Genomic DNA, 21,525 nt, shown 5'->3' on the forward strand with positions numbered 1-21,525 from the left:
CTTAATCGTGATGACATCACGGCGCTGTGTGTCAGGCCTCGTTCTAGCTGAATAGTGGAACGCAAAAGGAGGAAGTACAAGTGTCCCACATCGGCAGCACGTAGTAAATCTAATAAGGGAGGGGAACAACAGTTTATTAATATTCAATGGTAGAAAAAATCATGATAAAAAGATTATAAAGGTAAATATTATAATCACACAATCTAAGTGATGTGTTGGGGATAAAAATAAAAACGGAAAAATCACGGAGCCACAGTTTCACATGGGGATCAAAGGTCACACAACAGAATAACAATTTGTATGGCCAATACTTATCTCAATCTAAGTGAGATAAAAGTACAGTAATCACTACTACATGACTTGATCTGATGTTAACATTTCTCAATAGAGGAAAAAGGGGGAATTATTTTGCAATGGTATATGCGGGAACGAAAAAGAATTACATTGTTCTATGATTGATTAATAAAAGCATTAATATCCCATTCAACGTTAAGCCCCAGTGGTTTATGAGACTGAATTTCATATATCCAATACGTTTCTAATTGGGATACACCACGGGTTGTCGCCCCTCCTCGCCAGGGGGGGACATATTGGTCTATAATAAGAAATTGTGATCCAGAGGTCTCGGTTGTGATACCGTCGGTAGTGTCTAGTGACAGTGTGTTTGGTGTCCCCACCTAGGATCTTAGCAACATGTTCACCGACCCGTGTGGAAAAGGCCCTAGTGGTACGGCCCACATAGTGTTTTCCACACGGGCAGGTGATAAGATAAACCACATTTTTGGTTGTACATGTACAGAACCTCTTGATCGAATATTTCTTATTAGTTACATTGGACCTGAACTCCAATGTTTTATGTCTGCCACTAATATTATAGTGGCACACAGTACATTTTTTACATGGGAAATATCCTACTAAATCATGAAAGAAGGTAGGACGTTTAGGAGGGTCGATAACATTAGGGGCAATTCTACCTTGTAACGAAGGGGCCCCTCTATAGATGACTTTCGGCCTTCCGGGTAGAATGCCCCCTAATACATGGTAGTTTCTCAATATCCCCCAGTGACGTTCCATGATAGTTTTAATGTCTTTTGTGTTGAGATGAAAAAGAGGTCAGCATAGAGTATTTAAAGGTATCATTGGGGGAATGGCTCTTAGGGGACAATAATGATCTCCTGTCTATTTGTGTGGCGTATTGTATTTCTGTTTCAAGAGTAGCCGAATCACACCCCTTATCTGTAAATTTTTGTTTTAAAGATAGAGCCTGTGTTTGAAATGCCTCAATAGTGGTACAGTTCCTCCTTAGCCTCAAGAATTGACTGTGGGGGACTGATTTCAGCCAAGACCTGTGATGGCAACTATCGATGGGTATGAAACTATTGCGATCAGTTGATTTGAAATGAGTCTGGAAAATAAACTGGCGAGAGTTAATTTCTATGTCCAAGTCAAGGAAATGAACCTTAACCGAACTGTATTCAAGAGTCAAAGAGATACCCCTGTCATTGTTATTAAGCTTAGAAAAAATTCTTCAAGTGATTCGGGGGGCCCATCCCATAGGAGGAGGATGTCGTCTATATATCTGGCCCAGAACACCAACTGGGGTTTGTGTTCAGAGTAGATGACATCCTCCTTCCACTTGGCCATAAAAAGATTTGCGAGACTGGGGGCGAACTTAGCCCCCATTGCTACGCCTTTGTGTTGTAAATAAAATTTATTATCAAACCAAAAATAGTTGTGTGTTGTTGCAAACTCTAATAATTCGATGATATACTGTCTTTGAATGTCAGTGAGTGATAAATCTCCCTGTAAAAAATGTGTAACTGCTTCTAAACCTAAATAGTGTGGAATACACTTATATAGCGATGCTACGTCAGCAGTGGCAAGTAGATAGTCTCCCTTTAAAGTGATACCTTCTAATTTCCTAATGGTATCCGTAGTGTCTTTTAGGTATGATGGGGTTTTTTTGACTAGTGGTTGTAGGTAAAAATCCATATAGCGACCAATACATGATGTTAATGAATTTATACCACTTATTATAGGTCTCCCTGGTGGATGCAGGGGGTCCTTATGGATTTTTGGCAAGTGGTAGATAATTGGAATTCTGGGCGCCGTGGGTATTAGATAAGCCTTTTCTTTTTTATTAAGTATTTGTCTGTCAAATCCCTTGTTTACCAATGCAATTAAATCTTGTTTATATTTATTTGTAGGGTTAGAAGGTAACTCTGCATAGGTATCGTGATCACTCAGGATCCTATGCATCTCTGAAATGTAGTCTGTTTTATCCATAACTATAATTCCTCCTCCCTTGTCTGCTGGGCGGACAATTAGGTCTTTACGCTCACATAAGGATTTAAGGCCTTGTTTGTTGATAGAAAAATTATGACATTTCTTGATGGGTAGGTCAGCTAGATCTTTGAGTACCAGAACTCTAAAGATATTAACTGCAGGTGCTGCTGGTACTGGAGGGTTAAATAAAGAGGGGTTAGCTAAACCCGAGTGCATTGTCCCTGAAGTTACAGCTCTATTTACAGGTAGGGCTGTATTCATGGAAAGATAACGTTGAATGTTAATTTTCCTTATAAATTTGTGAATATCGATAAAGGTGTTAAATTTATCTAATTTTTTAGGGGGGGCAAATTTCAGGCCTTTATCAAGTATAGCCAGCTCTTCCTTGGTTAGTTGTTTCGTGCTAAGGTTGAATACTCCTTGACCTATTGAACTCTTTTTCTTTTTCCACTGGACTCTCCTCCCCCCTCTGGAGCCTCTCTTGGATCTATATGTCTTTGGGGTCCTGGTCTGGCCTGTTGAAAATCCTTTTGGTAAGAACCCTGAATGTAATGATTGTGATCATAATAGGTTCCCGTGTATTCGTCTCGATAGTTGTCCTGTCTATCATAGAGTGGAACGAACCTGTTTTAAGTGTTAATGGGCGGGCGAATGGATTGATGAAAATCCCGGTTATATGTAGTATCTGGGTAGTTAAACCTACGAGGGGAATCTAAATATGCTCTATTCTCCTGCTCGTAATAGGGTCTAGAAACATATTGATTGCTTTTGGGTTTTCCTTTTTGTCTTTTTGTATTGGTATAATTATTCCTACCTTCTTTAGGTGTACGAGGTAAACACACTGTACCTAGACACTACCGACGGTATCACAACCGAGACCCCTCTGGATCACAATTTCTTAATTTTTCCCAATTAGAAACGTATTGGATATACAAAATTCAGTCCCATAAACCACTGGGGCTTAACGTTGAATGGGATATTAATGCTTTTATTTATCAATCATAGAACAATGTAATTCTTTTTCGTTCCCACATATACCATTGCAAAATAATTCCCCCTTTTTCCTCTATTGAGAAATGTTAACATCAGATCAAGTCATGTAGTAGTGATTACTGTACTTTTATCTCACTTAGATTGAGATAAGTATTGGCCATACAAATTGTTATTCTGTTGTGTGACCTTTGATCCCCATGTGAAACTGTGGCTCCGTGATTTTTCCGTTTTTATTTTTATCCCCAACACATCACTTAGATTGTGTGATTATAATATTTACCTTTATAATCTTTTTATCATGATTTTTTCTACCATTGAATATTAATAAACTGTTGTTCCCCTCCCTTATTAGATTTACTACGTGCTGCCGATGTGGGACACTTGTACTTCCTCCTTTTGCGTTCCACTATTCAGCTAGAACGAGGCCTGACACACAGCGCCGTGACGTCATCACAACTCAGAGCGGCGCACGGCCTCAGTCCTATGTTGACGGCGGTAGGTAGGAGACGCATGTGATTCGTTGCTATAGCGACGCACTCATTTGCGCTCCACTATTACCATCAAAGCGAGGCTTGCAACACATGCGGCCGGCACCATCTTCCCTATACCCGGAAGTGGCGCATAATTCACATCGGATTGGAGCCGCATTACAGCAAGGGGGTCACTTATTATATATAAGGGGCAGTGTATGAAGTGGTGTAGCACCCCAGATGATGTCCGGTAGGACGAAACGCGTCGGGACAGCTTGCTGACACCACTACACTGCCAAGTTTTACCTTTTCTCAGCGCTGCATTTTATCTTCACAAATGTGAGTGTTTTACCTTCAATAAATATGCTTCATAGCTTTTTTATACAGTATCACGCTATGTGCTTTCATGTTTTCCCCTTATATGCTGTGGATACTTGATTGGATTTGTCCTTATCATACATACCCTCTACAAGCACATTGGCTATCCTTATTCCATCTCCAGGGATCTACAGCTATACAAGCTTTTTTGACACAGTGGGTGTATACCCATCTGTGTTCATTCGCTCTGGTAAGCCTCCCACTTTCATTTTCGGTGGTGGATCTGCTATCAACACTTGAATATTATGTTACTTACACTTCTGGGTGTTTAACATTTTTACATCTTACCGGATAATTCATGGACTTATTTATGCATAATTATTTGTGCTATATTCTTGGATAATTAACATATAGACATCTTGTTTGGATGTATGGACTCACTTATGTATATCAGTTTGTGCTAGAGGTGTGCATCCTAACGGATGCTTTTGAGATTCAATTCCCAATCCCTATGTCATTTTTTTCTAGATAACTATGTCTTTTATATATACTTAATTATCCTATTTATGTGTATCTCGAGATATATTCACATTGTATATCACATATCATCAATGTTTGGTACCACTTTTTTAGCGCTGCTTTTTTCTTTTTCACGCCTCCTCACGAGCCCCGACCATTGACAATGAAGGAGGCGGGCCAGCTCCTCAGCATCAATCAGAGCCCTGAGCTGCCGAACAGCTCTGCAGCTGGGGGAGCCGGGGGAGGGATCTGTCAGTGTACTGCATGCGATAGTGCCCTGCACGATCCCCGGCAGCAGACATTCTCTTTCCACCTCCGGTACACACTCCTGCAGGTAGCGGCGCGCCGGTCCTGGAAGGGGCCCAGGGCCCTAAAGACGGCCCTGGCCTGGTGGGGCCCCCCAGGCAAGTGGGGCCCCCAGCATGCCTCGACATGTTTCGGACAAAAGTCCTTCAACTGGGGCATAAAAGTTTTATGTTTTATGCCCCAGTTGAAGGACTTTTGTCTGAAACATGTCGCGATGCTGAGCCTTTGTGCTTTCTGACACCACACAATACTGTTTTTTATCCTTTACTTTTTATGTGATCACTCCCTGTACCCACCCGACTAGGTGGATTGTACTGTTAAGCTTTTGCTGTTTTAATACTGTGACAGACCTAGCCAGGAGAGAGACTTTTGGAGGGGACTGTATGCTAGCGTCTTGCCATGGGGCCCTGGCATTTGGGGGAACGGTGCTCTTTGTGAGCTGTATGCCTGGGGACCCTTGAGGTGGTATTACTGTGGATTCGGATCCTGGTCCCCCAGGACACACAGACTCTGGGGACCCTGGATTTGCCGTATTGGAATAGTGACTGATTCATACCGTTGGGACTCCTACTGTTAAATGCAAATGTCATCAATTCCAGCTACCTGTCTGTTTTCTGCTAAAATGTGTATTGTAAATAAGTCTCTAGTATGGGATCTAAGAGTCATTAGATCCCATTGTTGTTTGTGTTTAATTAACTCTGCTATTGTGATAATGTTGATTGGATTTTCTGAATTAGTGGGGATTAGTTAATTAGCTCATGTTAATTAGGTTAATTAGGTTACAGCTGTATTGTTAGAGTAATATGAGTCGGAGGTATGCACCTCCACTTTTAGTGTATAAAAGAGCCTGTATATTGCAATAAAATAGATTCCTGGTTGAACTTACATACAGCCTGCCTGGTGTTTGTTCTGAGCTATCACAACTGGGTTAGAATGGCACATAGCTGAAGTTCTAATCCCGGAGCATTGGATGACCGAACCATCAGATGTTGCAATCTGATTCAATAGCTGCAGAGGAGTGTCGGGAGAGTGGAACCGAGGGAGCAAGGGGCTCGCTACAAATACATTTTTATTTTTGGATTTACGCACTATGTGGAGGCCCTTCTCTTCTTTCCTTTTTTATGGTTTGATGTGACACCATTTGGAGTTTGTACATCCTATCAAGTGTGACCATCAGATGAGAGTCCAAGTTCGTTAGCCGGGCTGTCCTAGTTACACCATGTGCTTACCATGGATTTTGACGGAAGTATTGAGGCATATCTCCACCCCAGCTCCTTCCATCAAATATCTGCCGGATTGTTGAATCCAAACACCTGATTGACCCACCACCATATGGTGAGTGTGTCCACTTATCATGGTAAGCGTACCCATTCCTTCAATATTTCCATCTTGATGCGGCAAATATTTTATGAAGAGGTTATTCCTGTCACGTATAGTGGTTGATTTACTATCATCTACAAGCATCATCTACACATGGGACTTTATTTCATTTTACTGAAGAATCTCCTATTTTTTTTTGGTTTATCACAGACAGTTTTAGTTGCAGTTTTTTTTTTTTTGTTGTCTTACATGGACATTTTCACCTACCTGTGACAAATTTTCATGATTTGTTTGTCCTTTTGTTGTATATTGTTCATGTTGATATCTGATCTACAAGTTACTATCAGCTTTATATTTGCACGTGAGGTGATACTTCACTTTCGCACTTTGTTACACACTAGCGCTGCATTTTTTATCATTTCACTTGTTTGTGCAGTTTACTATACTGTTTATGCTAGCTGCTTTATAGGGATGAGCCGAACACCCCCCCGGTTCGGTTCGCACCAGAACCTGCGAACGGACCGAAAATTCGCAGGAACGTTAGAACCCCATTGACGTCTATGGGACTCGAACGTTCGAAATCAAAAGTGCTCATTTTAAAGGCTAATTTGCATTGTTTTGTCCTAAAAAGGGTTTGGGGACCTGGGTCCTACCCCAGGGGACTTGTATCGATGCAAAAAAAACTTTTAAAAACGGCCGTTTTTTCGGGAGCAGTGATTTTAATGATGCTTAAAGTAAAAAAAAAAAAAGTGAAATATTCCTTTAAATATCGTACCTGGGGTGTGTCTATAGTATGCCTGTAAAGTGGCACGTGTTTCCCGTGTTTAGAACAGTCCCTGCACAAAATGTCATTTTTAAAGGAAAAAATCTCATTTAAAACTGCTTGCGGGTTTAATGTAATGTCGGGTCCTGGCAATATGGGTGAAAATCAGTGAGACAAATGGCATTGATACCCCCCAAACCATTACCAGGCCCTTTGGGTCTTGTATGGATATTAAGGGGAACCCCGCACCCAAATTAAAATAAGGAAAGGTGTGGGGCCACCAGGCCCTCTATACTCTGAACAGCAGTATACAGGCGGTGCAAACAAGACAGGGACTGTAGGTTTGTTGTTAAGTAGAATCTGTTTGTAATTTTTAACGGGTACATTTTTAACATGTTTAGCTCCAGCCAAAAAATCTTTTTTAAGCTTTTTTTGGAAAACATAGGGAAGGGTTATCACCCCTGTGACATTTGTTTTGCTGTCTTTCCTCCTCTTCAGAAGATTTCACCTCACTTTTTGTCCCAAAGACAAATGTTTTTTGAAAATGTGGGGTTTTTTGTGGAACAAGGATTGGAAAGCATCAGTGGAAAGGAGAAATGTTTTTCCCATATTAACTCTTACAGGAGAGAATTTCCCTTCCTAGGGGTAGATTTTATCTCACTTCCTGTTGTCTCCTTCCGTTTGCAAGTAGGAGTCGTTTGTAAGTTAGATGTTTGAAAGTAGGGGCCTGCCCTATATACTCAGCAGAAATTTGGGCCTTAGGTGTTGTTGTGGCCACAACACTGTAAGCCCTCACAGGGCCCTGCTGTGAAATATTAGATCAAGAATTGTAATTACATGCCCCTGTTGAACAAGGGCAGAAAAATTGGGCCTTTGGTGGTGGTGGTGCCACAACACTGTAAGTCCTCACTCGCTCTCGGTGGGTGCAGAAATGGGCCCTGCTGTGAAATATTACATCAAGAATTGTAATTACATGCCCCTGTTGAACAGGGGCTGAAAAATTAGGCCTTAGGCACTGGTGCTGGTGCCACAACACTGCAACCCCTCACAGATACTCTAGTTGGAACGCAGAAACGAGCCCTGCTGCAAAGTATTGCATCAAAAATTGTAATTACATGCCCCTGTCAAACAGGGGCTGAAAAATTGGGCCTTAGGCACTGGTGCTGGTGCCACAACACTGCAACCCCTCACAGATACTCTAGTTGTAACGCAGAAACGAGCCCTGCTGCAAAGTATTGCATCAAAAATTGTAATTACACGCTCCTGTTAAACAGGGGCTGAAAAATTGGGCCTTAGGCACTGGTGGTGACGCCCAGAACCAAAAATGTTCTTACAAGCTATCAGCGTGATGATTGAGGAAGAAGAGGATAATTACTCAGGGATAGTCACTCAGCATCAGCATAGGCAGTCTTTGAAGGGATCTGAGATTTCAAAAAAAATTATTCGGTTACATCAGCATCAGGTGCTTGGTAGCTGGTGGTGATCCAAGACTGATTCATTTTTATGAAGGTCAGTCGATCGACCGAGTCGGTGGACAGACACACCCTGTGATCGGTTACAAAGCCTCCAGCAGCACTGAATGTGCGTTCCAAAAGAACGCTGGATGCAGGACAGGCCAGTAGCTCAATTGCATACTGTGCAAGCTCTGGCCAGTGATCCATCCTCAAGACCCAGTAACCCAGAGGATTTTCGGTGGGAAAGGTGTTCAAGTCAGATCTTGCCCCTAGGTATTCCTGCACCATGTAAAACAGACGCTGGCGATGGTTGCTGGAACCGATCATACCTTGGGGCTGCGGACCAGAAAATTGTCTGAACGCATCGGTCAGACGGCCACCTTCTCCACCGCTCCTTCTTTGACTGACCGAAGCCTCAGCAACACGTTGTCCAGAAACAGGAGTTTGTAACCTCCCAGTCTCTGGGAACGTGTTGCACAGACCTTTCTGCAAGGCCTCCCGAAGATGTTTCATCCTCTGCTCCCTCTGCGATGGCAAGATAAGGTCTGCAACCTTACCCTTGTAACGTGGATCAAGGAGGGTTGCCAGCCAGTATTGGTCCTTCTCCTTGATACCACAAATACGAGGATCCTTACGCAGGCTTTGCAGGATCAGGGAGGCCATGCAGCGTAGGTTTGCTGAGGCATTCGGTCCGGAGTCCTCTGGGTCACTAAGGACGACATGGTCCGCAGCCACCTCCTCCCAGCCACGTACAAGTCCATGTGTTTCTTGGGACTGATCCCTTAAAGAATGCTGCTGATGCTCAGTGCCAGGCTCCACCTCCATACTGACACAATCTTCCTCCTCCTCCTCCTCTTCCTGTGTGATCGGCGGGCACGCAGGAACACTGTCTGGATAAAGGGGGCCTTGAGAGCTAAGGAAGTCCTCCTCTTCCTGCCTCTGTTCTGCCTCAAGTGCCCTGTCCATTATTCCACGCAGCGTGTGCTCCAACAGGTGGACAAGGGGGACAGTGTCAGTGATGCATGCACTGTCACTGCTCACCATCCTCGTGGCCTCCTCAAATGATGACAGGACAGTGCATGCATCCCTGATCATGGCCCACTGGCGTGGGGAAAAAAAAACAAGCTCCCCTGACCCTGTCCTGGTGCCATAGTCGCACAGGTACTCATTGATGGCCCTCTGCTGCGTGTGCAGCCGCTGCAGCATGGCCAACGTTGAGTTCCACCTGGTGGGCATGTCACAGATTAGGCGGTTCTTGGGCAGGTTAAACTCCTTTTTGGAGGTCCGTCAGCCGAGCACTGGCATTATATGACCGGCAGAAATGCACACAGACTTTCCTGGCCTGCCTCAGGACATCCTGTAAGCCCGGGTACCTGCCCAAGAACCGCTGCACCACCAAGTTAAGGACGTGAGCCAAACAGGGCACATGGGTCATTTGTCCCTGTCGGAGGGCAGAGAGGAGGTTGGTGCCATTGTCACAAACCACCATTCCTGCCTTAAGTTGGCATGGCATCAACCACCTCTGAACCTGCCCCTGCAGAGCTGACAGAACCTCTGCCCCAGTGTGGCTCCTGTCCCCCAAGCACACCAGCTCAAGCACCGCATGGCATCTTTTGGCCTGCGTACTTGCGTAGCCCCTTGAACGGCTACGGAGCACCGCTGGTTCCGAGGACAAAGCACAGGAAGAGGCCATGGAGGAAGAAGAAGAGGAGGGGGTGGAGGAGAGAGGTGTGCCACAATCATTAGCATTTTGGAGGCGTGGTGGCGGAACAACCTCCAACACTACTGCACCTTGTCCTGCATCCTTCCCAGCTGCCAGCAGAGTCACCCAATGCGCCGTGAAACTTAGGTAACGTCCCTGTCCATGCCTGCTGGACCATGAGTCAGCGGTAATATGCACCTTACCGCTGACCGCCCTGTACAGCGAGGCATGGACATTGCCTTCCACATGCCGGTAGAGAGCCAGAATCGCCTTCCGTGAGAAAAAGTGGCGTTTGGGTACCTGCCACTGAGGAACCGCACATTCCACAAACTCACGGAAGGGGGCAGAGTCTACCAACTGAAAAGGCAGCAGTTGAAGTGCTAGCAATTTTGCCAAGCTAGCATTCAACCGCTGGGCATGTGGATGGCTGGGAGCAAACTTCTTTCGGCAGTGCAGCAGCTGGGGCAGGGAAATTTGCCTGGTACAATCTGACGTCGGTGTACCAAAAGCAGATTGCCCACAAGTACTTGGCTGTGACACACCTAATTCTACACCTTCATTCCTCTCAGTGCAGGTCTCAGAGAGGACTGAAGGTATAGTGGGGTTGGAGATCTCAGCTGATGAGGAGCAAGGAGAGGTCCTCTTTGTTCTTTGGTGTGGGTCTTTTAGATACGCTTGCCAACGAACTGCATGGCAGGTCAACATATGTCTGGTCAAGCATGTGGTACCCAAGCGGGAGATGTTTTGGCCACGCGTTATACGCTTGAGACATATGTTGCAAATAGCAGTGGTGCGATCTGATGCACTCGTCTCAAAAAAGGCCCACACCAAAGAACTTTTTGAATAATGCGCAGAGACTGCAGCGCCCTGCACATGTGGAGCTTTGGGGTGTGATGCAGTCAAGGTGCTACCCTTAGGCTGGCCCCTGGAGGGCATCCTACCTCGTTGGTGATGTGCCGCCTCCTCCTCCTCCTCTCTCCTATCAGGCAGCCACGTTGAGTCAGTGACCTCATCATCCCCTCCCTCTTCATCACTGGAGCAAAGCTGGCAGTATGCTGCAGCAGGGGGAGCATGACTGCCAGATTGCTGTCCTTCTTGGGCACCCCCTCTGTCCGTGCTCACATTACTGCCTTCATCGAGCTCAGTATCATCATCAGAGCCTTCCAAACGCTGGGCATCCTCCTGGAGCATGTGGTCAAACAGTTCGAGGGACTCCTCAGGAGGACATGGTGGGGCTAGGGAAGGAGTCACTGATGACATTGAGCCAAGGGAAGAGGCCGCTGCTTTGCCAGACAAAGTACCCTGGGCATGGGTGAGAGAGGATGAGGAGGACGAGGACGGCTTGGTCATCCACTCGACCAAGTCTTCCGCATGTTGCGGCTCAACATGGCCAGCTGCCGAAAAAAAGGCCAAGCGTGTCCCACGGCCACAGAGCCTGCTTGCCCTCTCTTAGTGGCTTGTGATTGTCTGCCTCTCCTTCTTGGCCTTCCTGACATACTAATGGCCTGTAGCTGCACTAAGCTGGGATATATATATATATATATATATATATATATATATATATATATATATATATATATGTACTGATACTGCAGCTAGCAAAATCAACTGCCTGCCTGTAGTATGAGAACACCACCAACCTTCTACAGGTAGCTTTAGCTGAACACTGTGCAGAGCTCGCAAAAAACTAACTTGTAGCTTTTTTAGCTGCCTGCGGTAGTGATAGGATCAGGAAAACACCACCAACCTTCTACAGGTAGCTTTAGCTGAACACTGTGCAGAGCTCTCAAAAAAATAACTTGTAGGTTTAGCTGGACACTGTGAGGAGGACGCACAGCACTAACTTGTAGTTTAGCTGAACACTGTGAGCAGGACACACCGCACTAACTTGAAGGTTTAGCTGAACACTGTGAGGTGGACACACCGCACTAACTTGTAGTTTTAGCTGAACACTGTGAGGTGGACGCACCACACTAACTTGTAGTTTTAGCTGTACACTGTGAGCAGGACGCACCCCACTAACTTGTAGGTTTAGCTGAACACTGTGAGGTGGACGCACCACACTAACTTGTAGGTTTAGCTGAACACTGTGAGCAGGATGCACTGCACTAACTGTAAATAGTCTAGCTGCCTGACTGTGGTACTAATAGGATCAAAAGAACACCAGCAATTTTCTTCAGGTAGCTGTAAATACTGTAACAATACAAGCCTGCCTGTCAGTAAGAAGATAACAGGAACGGATCTAGCTGAACACTGTGAGCAGGACGCACTGCACTAACTTGTAGCTTTAGATGAACACTGTGCAAAGGTCTCACTACACTAACTTGTAGGTTTAGCTGAACACTGTGAGCAGGATGCACTGCACTAACTGTAAATAGTCTAGCTGCCTGACTGTGGTACTAATAGGATCAAAAGAACACCAGCAATTTTCTTCAGGTAGCTGTAAATACTGTAACAAGACAAGCCTGCCTGTCAGTAAGAAGGTAACAGGAACGGATCTAGCTGAACACTGTGAGCAGGACGCACCCCACTAACTTGTAGGTTTAGCTGAACACTGTTGGGTGGTGGACGCACCACACTAACTTGTAGTTTTAGCTGAACACTGTGAGCAGGACGCACTGCACTAACTGTAAATAGTCTAGCTGCCTGACTGTGGTACTAATAGGATCAAAAGAACACCAGCAATTTTCTTCAGGTAGCTGTAAATACTGTAACAAGACAAGCCTGCCTGTCAGTAAGAAGATAACAGGAACGGATCTAGCTGAACACTGTGAGCAGGACGCACTGCACTAACTTGTAGCTTTAGATGAACACTGTGCAGAGGTCTCACTACACTAACTTGTAGGTTTAGCTGAACACTGTGAGCAGGACGCACAGCACTAACTTGTAGTTTTAGCTGAACACTGTGAGCAGGACGCACCGCACTAACTTCTAGTTTTAGCTGAACACTGTGAGGTAGACGCACCGCACTAACTTGTAGTTTTAGCTGAACACTGTGAGCATGACGCACCGCACTAACTTGTAGGTTTAGCTGAACACTGTGAGGTGGACACACCACACTAACTTGTAGGTTTAGCTGAACATTGTGAGCAGGACGCACCCCACTAACTTGTAGGTTTAGCTGAACACTGTGAGCAGGATGCACCCCACTAACTTGTAGTTTTAGCTGAACACTGTGAGCAGGACGCACTGCACTAACTGTAAATAGTCTAGCTGCCTGACTGTGGTACTAATAGGATCAAAAAAACACCAGCAATTTTCTTCAGGTAGCTGTAAATACTGTAACAAGACAAGCCTGCCTGTCAGTAAGAAGATAACAGGAACGGATCTAGCTAAACTGAATACAGTGTATATATATATATATATATATATATATATATATATATATATATATATATGCAACACCTGGGATGCATATATATACACAATACACTGTAAGTGCAGCTAACTGACTGACTGTTCTGCCTAATCTATCTAACTCAAATCAAATGACACTGTCTGTCTCTCTCTCTCTCTCTCTATCTATGAACGCCGGAACACACACTACACAGGGCCGCCGTTCAGGCGGCCTTATATAGTGTGGGGCGTGTGCTAAATCCCCTGAGCCATAATTGGCCAAAGCCTCCTTGGCTTTGGCCAATTACGGCTCTCTGTTCAGACGGCGCTGTGATTGGCCAAGCATGCGGGTCATAGTGCATGCTTGGCCAATCATCAGCCAGCAATGCACTGCGATGCCGCAGTGAATTATGGGCCGTGACGCGCCACACGAATTTGGCGCGAACTGCCCATATCGTTCGCAATTCGGTGAACGAGCGAACAGACGATGTTCGAGTCGAACATGGGTTCGACTCGAACACGAAGCTCATCCCTACTGCTTTACTATTTTTTACCTACTTTTAAGTTTTATCACTAGTAGCGCAACATTGTTTCATACTTATTAATTACTACAGCAAGAAAGATCTCCCTTGTCTTGTCCATCATTGAGTTTTATTTACAATATGGTGGATTGCTGCAGCCGGAAAGGATGAGTTTCATCTGATACCTGGGAGTCATTATTCATCTATCCTTGTGGGATATTTGCCTACACGCAGCCAGACCTCCTTTTCTTGAGGTCTTAAGATCTTGTAAGCAGCTTGTGACTGATGGTGCACATCTGGGTGAAGAGTGTCACATATCTTGCTGGATTACTGGAAATTATTGACACATTCATTTTTCCATGGACTTTGCACTGAGCACTTTTTCAGTTGTGTGGGACTTTTTTAATCTGATTTTCTGAGCATTCATATGAAGTTTTTGATTATGTAGGATTTCATTGATTTGTATTTCTGAGCACTTATATGTACGGTATTTATCTATTTTTTGTTCTCCACTTGATGAATTTCTATACAGTGGGGCAAAAAAGTATTTAGTCAGCCACCAATTGTGCAAGTTCTCCCACTTAAAAAGATGAGAGAGACCTGTAATTGTCATCATAGGTATACCTCAACTATGAGAGACAAAATGTGGAAACAAATCCAGACAATCACATTGTCTGATTTTTGAAAGAGTTTATTTGCAAATTATGGTGGAAAATAAGTATTTGGTCACCTACAAACAAGCAAGATTTCTGGCTCTCAAAGACCTGTATCTTCTTCTTTAAGAGACTCTTCTGTCCTCCACTCATTACCTGTATTAATGGCACCTGTTAGAACTTGTTATCAGTATAAAAGACACCTGTCCACAACCTCAAACAGTCACACTCCAAACTCCACTATGGTGAAGACCAAATAGCTGTCGAAGGACACCAGAAACAAAATTGTAGACCTGCACCAGGCTGGGAAGACTGAATCTGCAATAGGCAAGCAGCTTGGTGTAAAGAAAACAACTGTGGGAGCAATAATTAGAAAATGGAAGACATACAAGTTCACTGATAATCTCCCTCGATCTGGGGCTTCACGCAAGATCTTACCTCATGGGGTCAAAATGATCACAAAAACGGTGAGCAAAAATCCCAGAACCACTTGGGGGAACCTAGTGAATGACCTGCAGAGAGCTGGGACCAACGTAACAAAGTCTACGATCAGTAAAACACTACGTCGCCAGGGACTCAGATCCTGCAGTGTCCCCCTGCTTAAGCCAGTACATGTCGGGGCCTGTCTAAGGTTTGCTAGAGAGCATTTGGATGATCCAGAAGAGGATTGGGAGAATGTCATATGGTCAGATGAAACCAAAGTAGAACTGTTTGGTAGAAACACAACTCGTCGTGTTTGGAAGAGAGAGAATGCTGAGTTGCAACCAAAGAACACCATACCACACCTACTGTGAAGCGTGGGGGTGGCAACATCATGCTTTGGGGCTGTTTCTCTGCAAAGGGAACAGGACGACTGATCCGTGTACATGAAATAATGAATGGGGCCATGTATCATGAGATTTTGAGTGCAAACCTCCTCCCATCAGCAAGGGCATTGAAGATGAAACTTGGCTGGGTCTTTCAGTATGACAATGATCCCAAACACACTGCCCGGGCAACGAAGGAGTGGCTTCGTAAGAAGCATTTCAAGGTCCTGGAGTGGCCTAGCCAGTCTCCAGATCTCAACCCCATAGAAAACCATTGGAGGGAGTTGAAAGTCCGTGTTGCCCAGCGACAGCCCCAAAACATCACTGCTCTAGAGGAGATCTGCATGGAGGAATGGGCCAACATGCCAGCAACAGTGTGTGCCAACCTTGTGAAGACTTACAGAAAACGTTTGACCTCTGTCATTGCCAACAAAGGATATATATAACAAAGTATTGAGATGAACTTTTGATATTGACCAAATACTTATTTTCCACCATAATTTGCAAATAAATTCTTTCAAAAATCAGACATTGATTGTCTGGATTTGTTTCCACATTTTGTCTCTCATAGTTGAGGTATACCTATGATGACAATTACAGGCCTCTCTCATCTTTTTAAGTGGGAGAACTTACACAACTGGTGGCTGACTAAATACTTTTTTGTCCCACTGTATATTTATTTATGCTTTGCACTTTAATCGTTGGATAGCACAATGCATTTGGGTTTACTACTTTTTTTATATTTTTATGTGGATATTTGGTGAGTGCAGCTGTCACTGAAGTTTATTTTTGGTTTCACTTGTGACACTTAGCGCAATAATGCTTTATCTTATACTTAGGAAATGTTTATCATTTCAGAAAAGGATCCCACTTTGTGCATTTTGCTACTTACCCCACAGGGACCCTACAGGAATAAAGTTTATGGCTACAGACAAGTTAAACCTGTATTGGCAGGAATGTAGTAAAAGAAATTAATTTCCAAATGGAAGATAAAGTGGATATATGATTTAAAGACATATGTCCTGCATGACTTGAATAAGGAGTGGGAAATTGTTTTACAGATAACAGGTAAATCGTGTGTCAAGTTTTAATATAAGTATTCATATCCTGCAAGATAGAGAGGGATTTTCTGCAATTGTTTATATAAATGGAGTACAATAACATCCACCTTCCAGCCCCTGATGATGTCTGTTTGAATAAAACACCCGGAGGCAAAGTGTTTGAAACTGCCGCATGTGTGTACCTATACTGTGGAGACACTCAAATGGTACTGTATTCTTGGTTTAATATGATTTTTATAAAGCTGCCCATATGGTATTTTTCTTATTTATTTATTGACACACACAGCATCTTCTATTCTCGACCATAGGGTTATATTGGCACCTGCAACAGTAGGACACAAGGCAGAAAAAAGAAACTCGGCATTGCCTATGGGCTGTCCTGGCTGATATAAACCTCCTCTCTGCATAGACAATCCAGTTTATTTCTTTCTACCTAGTGTTCGGATAGTGACCTAGCTCCCTACTGGGACCTGTGGTTCCATACCATTTTTTCCCTTTTCCTGAGGAGATCTTCTATCAACAGCCTGGCAGGGTGATGGGCTAGATAATATAGATCCAGTGGTCCCCTTAATAGTCCCCCTAGCCAGGCCAGTGAGCCCCAAGCAGACTTGAGCCATGCTCTGGGTAAGCCATTCGGACCGGGGCGGCCAGTGAGTTAAACGTCTCATGGGGGCTTATGTTACCTGATGGGCTGCGGGCCTTATTTGTCCCCTTCCTGCTCTGATGGATGGTGACTGGGCCCGTTCTAATGTGTGGGGCTGGGGCATTGATTGCAACTACCTGTTGGCTTGGCGGGCTTTTTTCATTTTCCATCAGTTTTTGGCAGCCATTTTCCCTATGGTCTTGTTGCCATGAGTGGCGGCCATTTTCTTCTAGCCAGGCAGCACCTCTGTGTATTTCTATGGGCCTGCTGTGCTTGGGCTTTGGTGGGTGGGTGGCCATGTCTTTGAGATCTGGAACTGTTTCTTTCTCTACCAGCTGCTCTGCGAGCCCAGCGGCTGCCATTTTCTTGGTGTCTGGCTCTATGTTGTTCACAGGCCTTTGCTGAGTGGGGATTTGGCAGACATTCTCTTGTAGCCACGTGACAGCCTTCCAGCTCCCTCTGACCTCATCTGTTCATCAAGACAACTGTTCCCAGGCTTCCTGACCGCAGTGTGTGCTTCATGTGGCTCTTCAATCTGCCTCTCATGCTGTGGGGCTGCTGCCCTCTCTGCTGGTGCCTGGTGTGGTGAGTCTTGGTGGCGAATTCCTCCTCTGCTGGCCTGGTGTGACCTGTCCTTTGGGGGTTTCATTAAAACTAGCGAGCTTCCATGGTGGTGCCTTCTTTGTGGGTCCCTTTTTTGAGATGGAGTCTCAGCATCAAGTCTCCCCACCTGATCCCGTCCTTGAGGCAGCAGATCCCTCGGGGTCCTCTGTTTCCATTGACATGCATGACGGAGTTCCTTGAGTCATTTGTTTCCCAGGTGGAGGTGGCGCTAGGGTGTAGGGCGAGCAAAAAGCGACCCCCGCCCTCTCCTGCTTCATCTGCCTCATTGGATGAAGCAGGAAGCCGGCTCTGCCACTGTGGATGCGGTCTTGCGTGCAGGTCCAGCTGACAAGATCCCCGACCCTTTTGACAGTGAGAATGAGTCCTCTGCTGCTGCTGTTGCACATGAAAAGGTGCTTGTGGGAGCACTTATCACATGCGAGAAACCTTAAAACTGGAGGATGCCTCTGGGGCAAATACAGATTTGTCTGTCACCTTTGGTATGCACAAACAGAGGACATTGTCCTACTTTCATTATGTCTTAGTCCGCCGCATCCTAATGAACGCGCTCTTCAAGCCTGGATGTGGTTTAGGCAATTTGGGTGTATCTGTCTGCTACTGAGTCCTTTCAGAGGTTGATTCCCCTTTTGTGATCACGAACAGGCTAAGGAAGAGTTTGGCGGCTTCCTCTGCCACCATTTCTAGATGGATTAGACAGATGGTGGTTCAAGTCTAAAGTTGTAACTTGTTGAGTCTTCACAAATTCTCAAAAATCCATGCTTTGTATCTATTCACTTCAGTGCTCCTCCATAAGAAATGCGCTCACCTCACAGAGTGTGACCTCACACTTAAGTTTGGTCAAATAAAGCTTTTTAGTCACCCCGGACTAACAGATCATGCTTTCCTCCTCATTGCTCCATTGATATGCCTCCATTATGACTCGATATATATGAGAGAAAAAGAGCTCCAAATAGTGCTTATATAGTTTTTAAACAATATTCAATTTATTACAAAATGTGCATAGAACTCACATTTAAAAGGTGCTCCAGTGCACCAATTGTATACAGCTACTTCGTGCCTCTCCGAGAGAGAGAGATGCAAAAGCATCTTGCCAAACCAATCTGCCCCTTCCCTAGGTGTTACATCACAAGGTCTCGTGACTACATCCACAAGGGGGGGTAATGCATGATCAAGCCAATGTAGCTGGATGATTACAGATCATAAAGTACATTCTGACCTCCTTCCTATGTGTACAGATCTGTACACCGAAAAAGCTTTTCAAAGACCAATATCTGTCTACAACAGAGGTAAACGAGAAATCCTGGACAGCCGCACTCAAAAGTAATCTTCGATCTGTGAAACGTGTCAGCTTTCCTGCTTTGTAATGCTGTGGCATGTATTTTTATGATTATACTTAAATAAAGATCGAAGATTACTTTTGAGTGTGGCTGTCCAGGATTTCTCGTTTACCTCTCAATTACCAGCATTGCCTGCACCTGTTACTTCCAGCATGGAGAAAATGTTTGTTCCTCACAGACCTCCTTCAGAGCGGTGATATTTTTCTATATCTGTCTACAACAAATCGATTGGCACCTAGCTCTTTATATGGACATACCTACAGCTACTTTTTCTATTTTTTTTCTGTTTCTTTTTTTAGATTATACATTTTAGCTTGATTTGATTAGCGTGCATCAAGCACTTATTTCTGACATTTTGTGCAAAAGCTGTCTTTTTTTCATAGCAATTGACTGCATCGTTTTTTTAATAAAATCAACCCATGTGCACCATAACTCCTTCTGAATGCTCCTATATACCACAAAAGTGTTTGTTTTTTTCTTAGTTAAACATATATAGAAAATTAATGTATTCATTTTATCAGTAACATCTACAGTCAGTGTTTGGACTCAAAAAGATGCATAAAAAAATAGCAATAAAAGGGGGATGTTAACCACTTCAGCCCCGGAAGGATTTACCCCCTTCCTGACCAGAGCACTTTTTGCGATATGGCACTGCATCGCTTTAACTGACAATTGCGCGGTCATGCAACGTTGCACCCAAACAAAATTAACGTCCTTTTTTTTCCACAAATAGAGCTTTCTTTTGGTGGTATTTGATCGCTTCTGCGGTTTTTATTTTTTGCGCTATAAACAAAAATAATTATCCTCAAAAATATATAAAAAAACAAATTTCTTTCTCAGTTTAGGCTGATATGTATTCTTCTACATATTTTTGGTACAAAAATTGCAATAAGCGTATATTGATTGGTTTGCACAAAAGTTATAGCGTCTACAAAATAGGGATTAGATTTATGGCAGTTTTATTATTAATTTTTTTTTTATTAGAAATGGTGGCGACCTGCAATTTTTATCATGACTGCAACATTATGGCGGACACTTTTGACACTATTTTGGGACAATTGTCATTTATACAGCGAAAAGTGCTATAAAAATGCACTGATTACTGTGTACATGACACAGGCAGGGAAGAGGTTAAACACTAGGGGGCGATCAAGGAGTTAAGTGTGTCCTAGGGAGTGATTCTAACTGTGGGGGGGGATTGCCTCACTAGAACATGACAGATCACTGCTCCTGATGACAGGGAGCAGTAGATCTCTGCCATGTTGCTAGGCAGAACAGGGAAATGCCTTGTTTACATAGGCATCTCCCCATTCTGCCGCTCCGTGACACGATCACGTGCCCCTGGTGGACATCGAGTCTACGGGACCCAAGGACATGGTCATGGAGTACGCAGCGGGTGCTTGCGTGCCCACAATGCTGCACTTTAAAGGGGACATACCTGTACGCCCATTTGCCCATCCGTGCCATTTTGCCAACATTGTGCGCTGGTTGGCATGTGGTTAATGTGGGATGTGCCCAGGCCATTACTAGAGGAAGGCTGTTTTTACCAGCTGATATGGAAGTTGAAGTGCCAAGCTTGAATACAGGTGCTGGGCATGTGGGGGTTTGTGAAGATTTTTTTCCTAAGGCTTTAGCAAAAGACTGCCATGGAATGGTTGTTACTGGAGACAGTGGGTGAGTGTTGGCAAATGCTGCTTTTTAGTTTCAAGGCCTAACTCTGGGCAAGCAGACTATAGCCAAAGGATTGTGTGGTTAATTTTAGCTGCTGCCTGCCCATCCCTGGAGAAGGAATAACAAGAAAAAGCAAGCACTGACCAAGGGAAAAAAAATATGGCATACCCACAAATCCTCCTTCCTAGCTGCCATTTTTTTCACCTAGTTACGTTATGGACCCTGTCCGTGTTTGCATGACTAAGACAGGAAAAGCCTTGGGAGTAAAAATAAAATATAATAAAATGATTAAAAAGTAAACATTTTTTTTCTTGTTCAATGTTTTTATTAAAATTTCAGTTGAGACATTACAGAAGATATACAGTGTTATCCATACAGTAGATCATCGGAAACGGGCTCACATGAATGTGTATAATTTGCAAAACTGTATTAGTAAATATGTAATTATTTTTAACCAAATGAAAATACATATAAAAAATGTTGGTGGTGAGTAAAAATATGCTAAAGTGGGACCCCCATGCCATGAACTCAAGAAATGGTGATATTTTAACAGTTCTTCACCATGTATGATTTCATTGGCAATCATCCCTGTATAACCCCAGTTCCTCATAGCCTCATCTCATGCCATGGTCATATAGGAAGAGGGGGTAAAAAATACATAAGAAAAGACAAAATTAAAAAATGAATGTGAATAAAAGAAAAAAAAATGCATTTGGGAATCCTCCACACTGAGGCAATTCAG

This window comes from Aquarana catesbeiana, linkage group LG03, assembly GCF_042186555.1.
Source record: "Aquarana catesbeiana isolate 2022-GZ linkage group LG03, ASM4218655v1, whole genome shotgun sequence".
Lineage (NCBI taxonomy): Eukaryota > Metazoa > Chordata > Amphibia > Anura > Ranidae > Aquarana > Aquarana catesbeiana.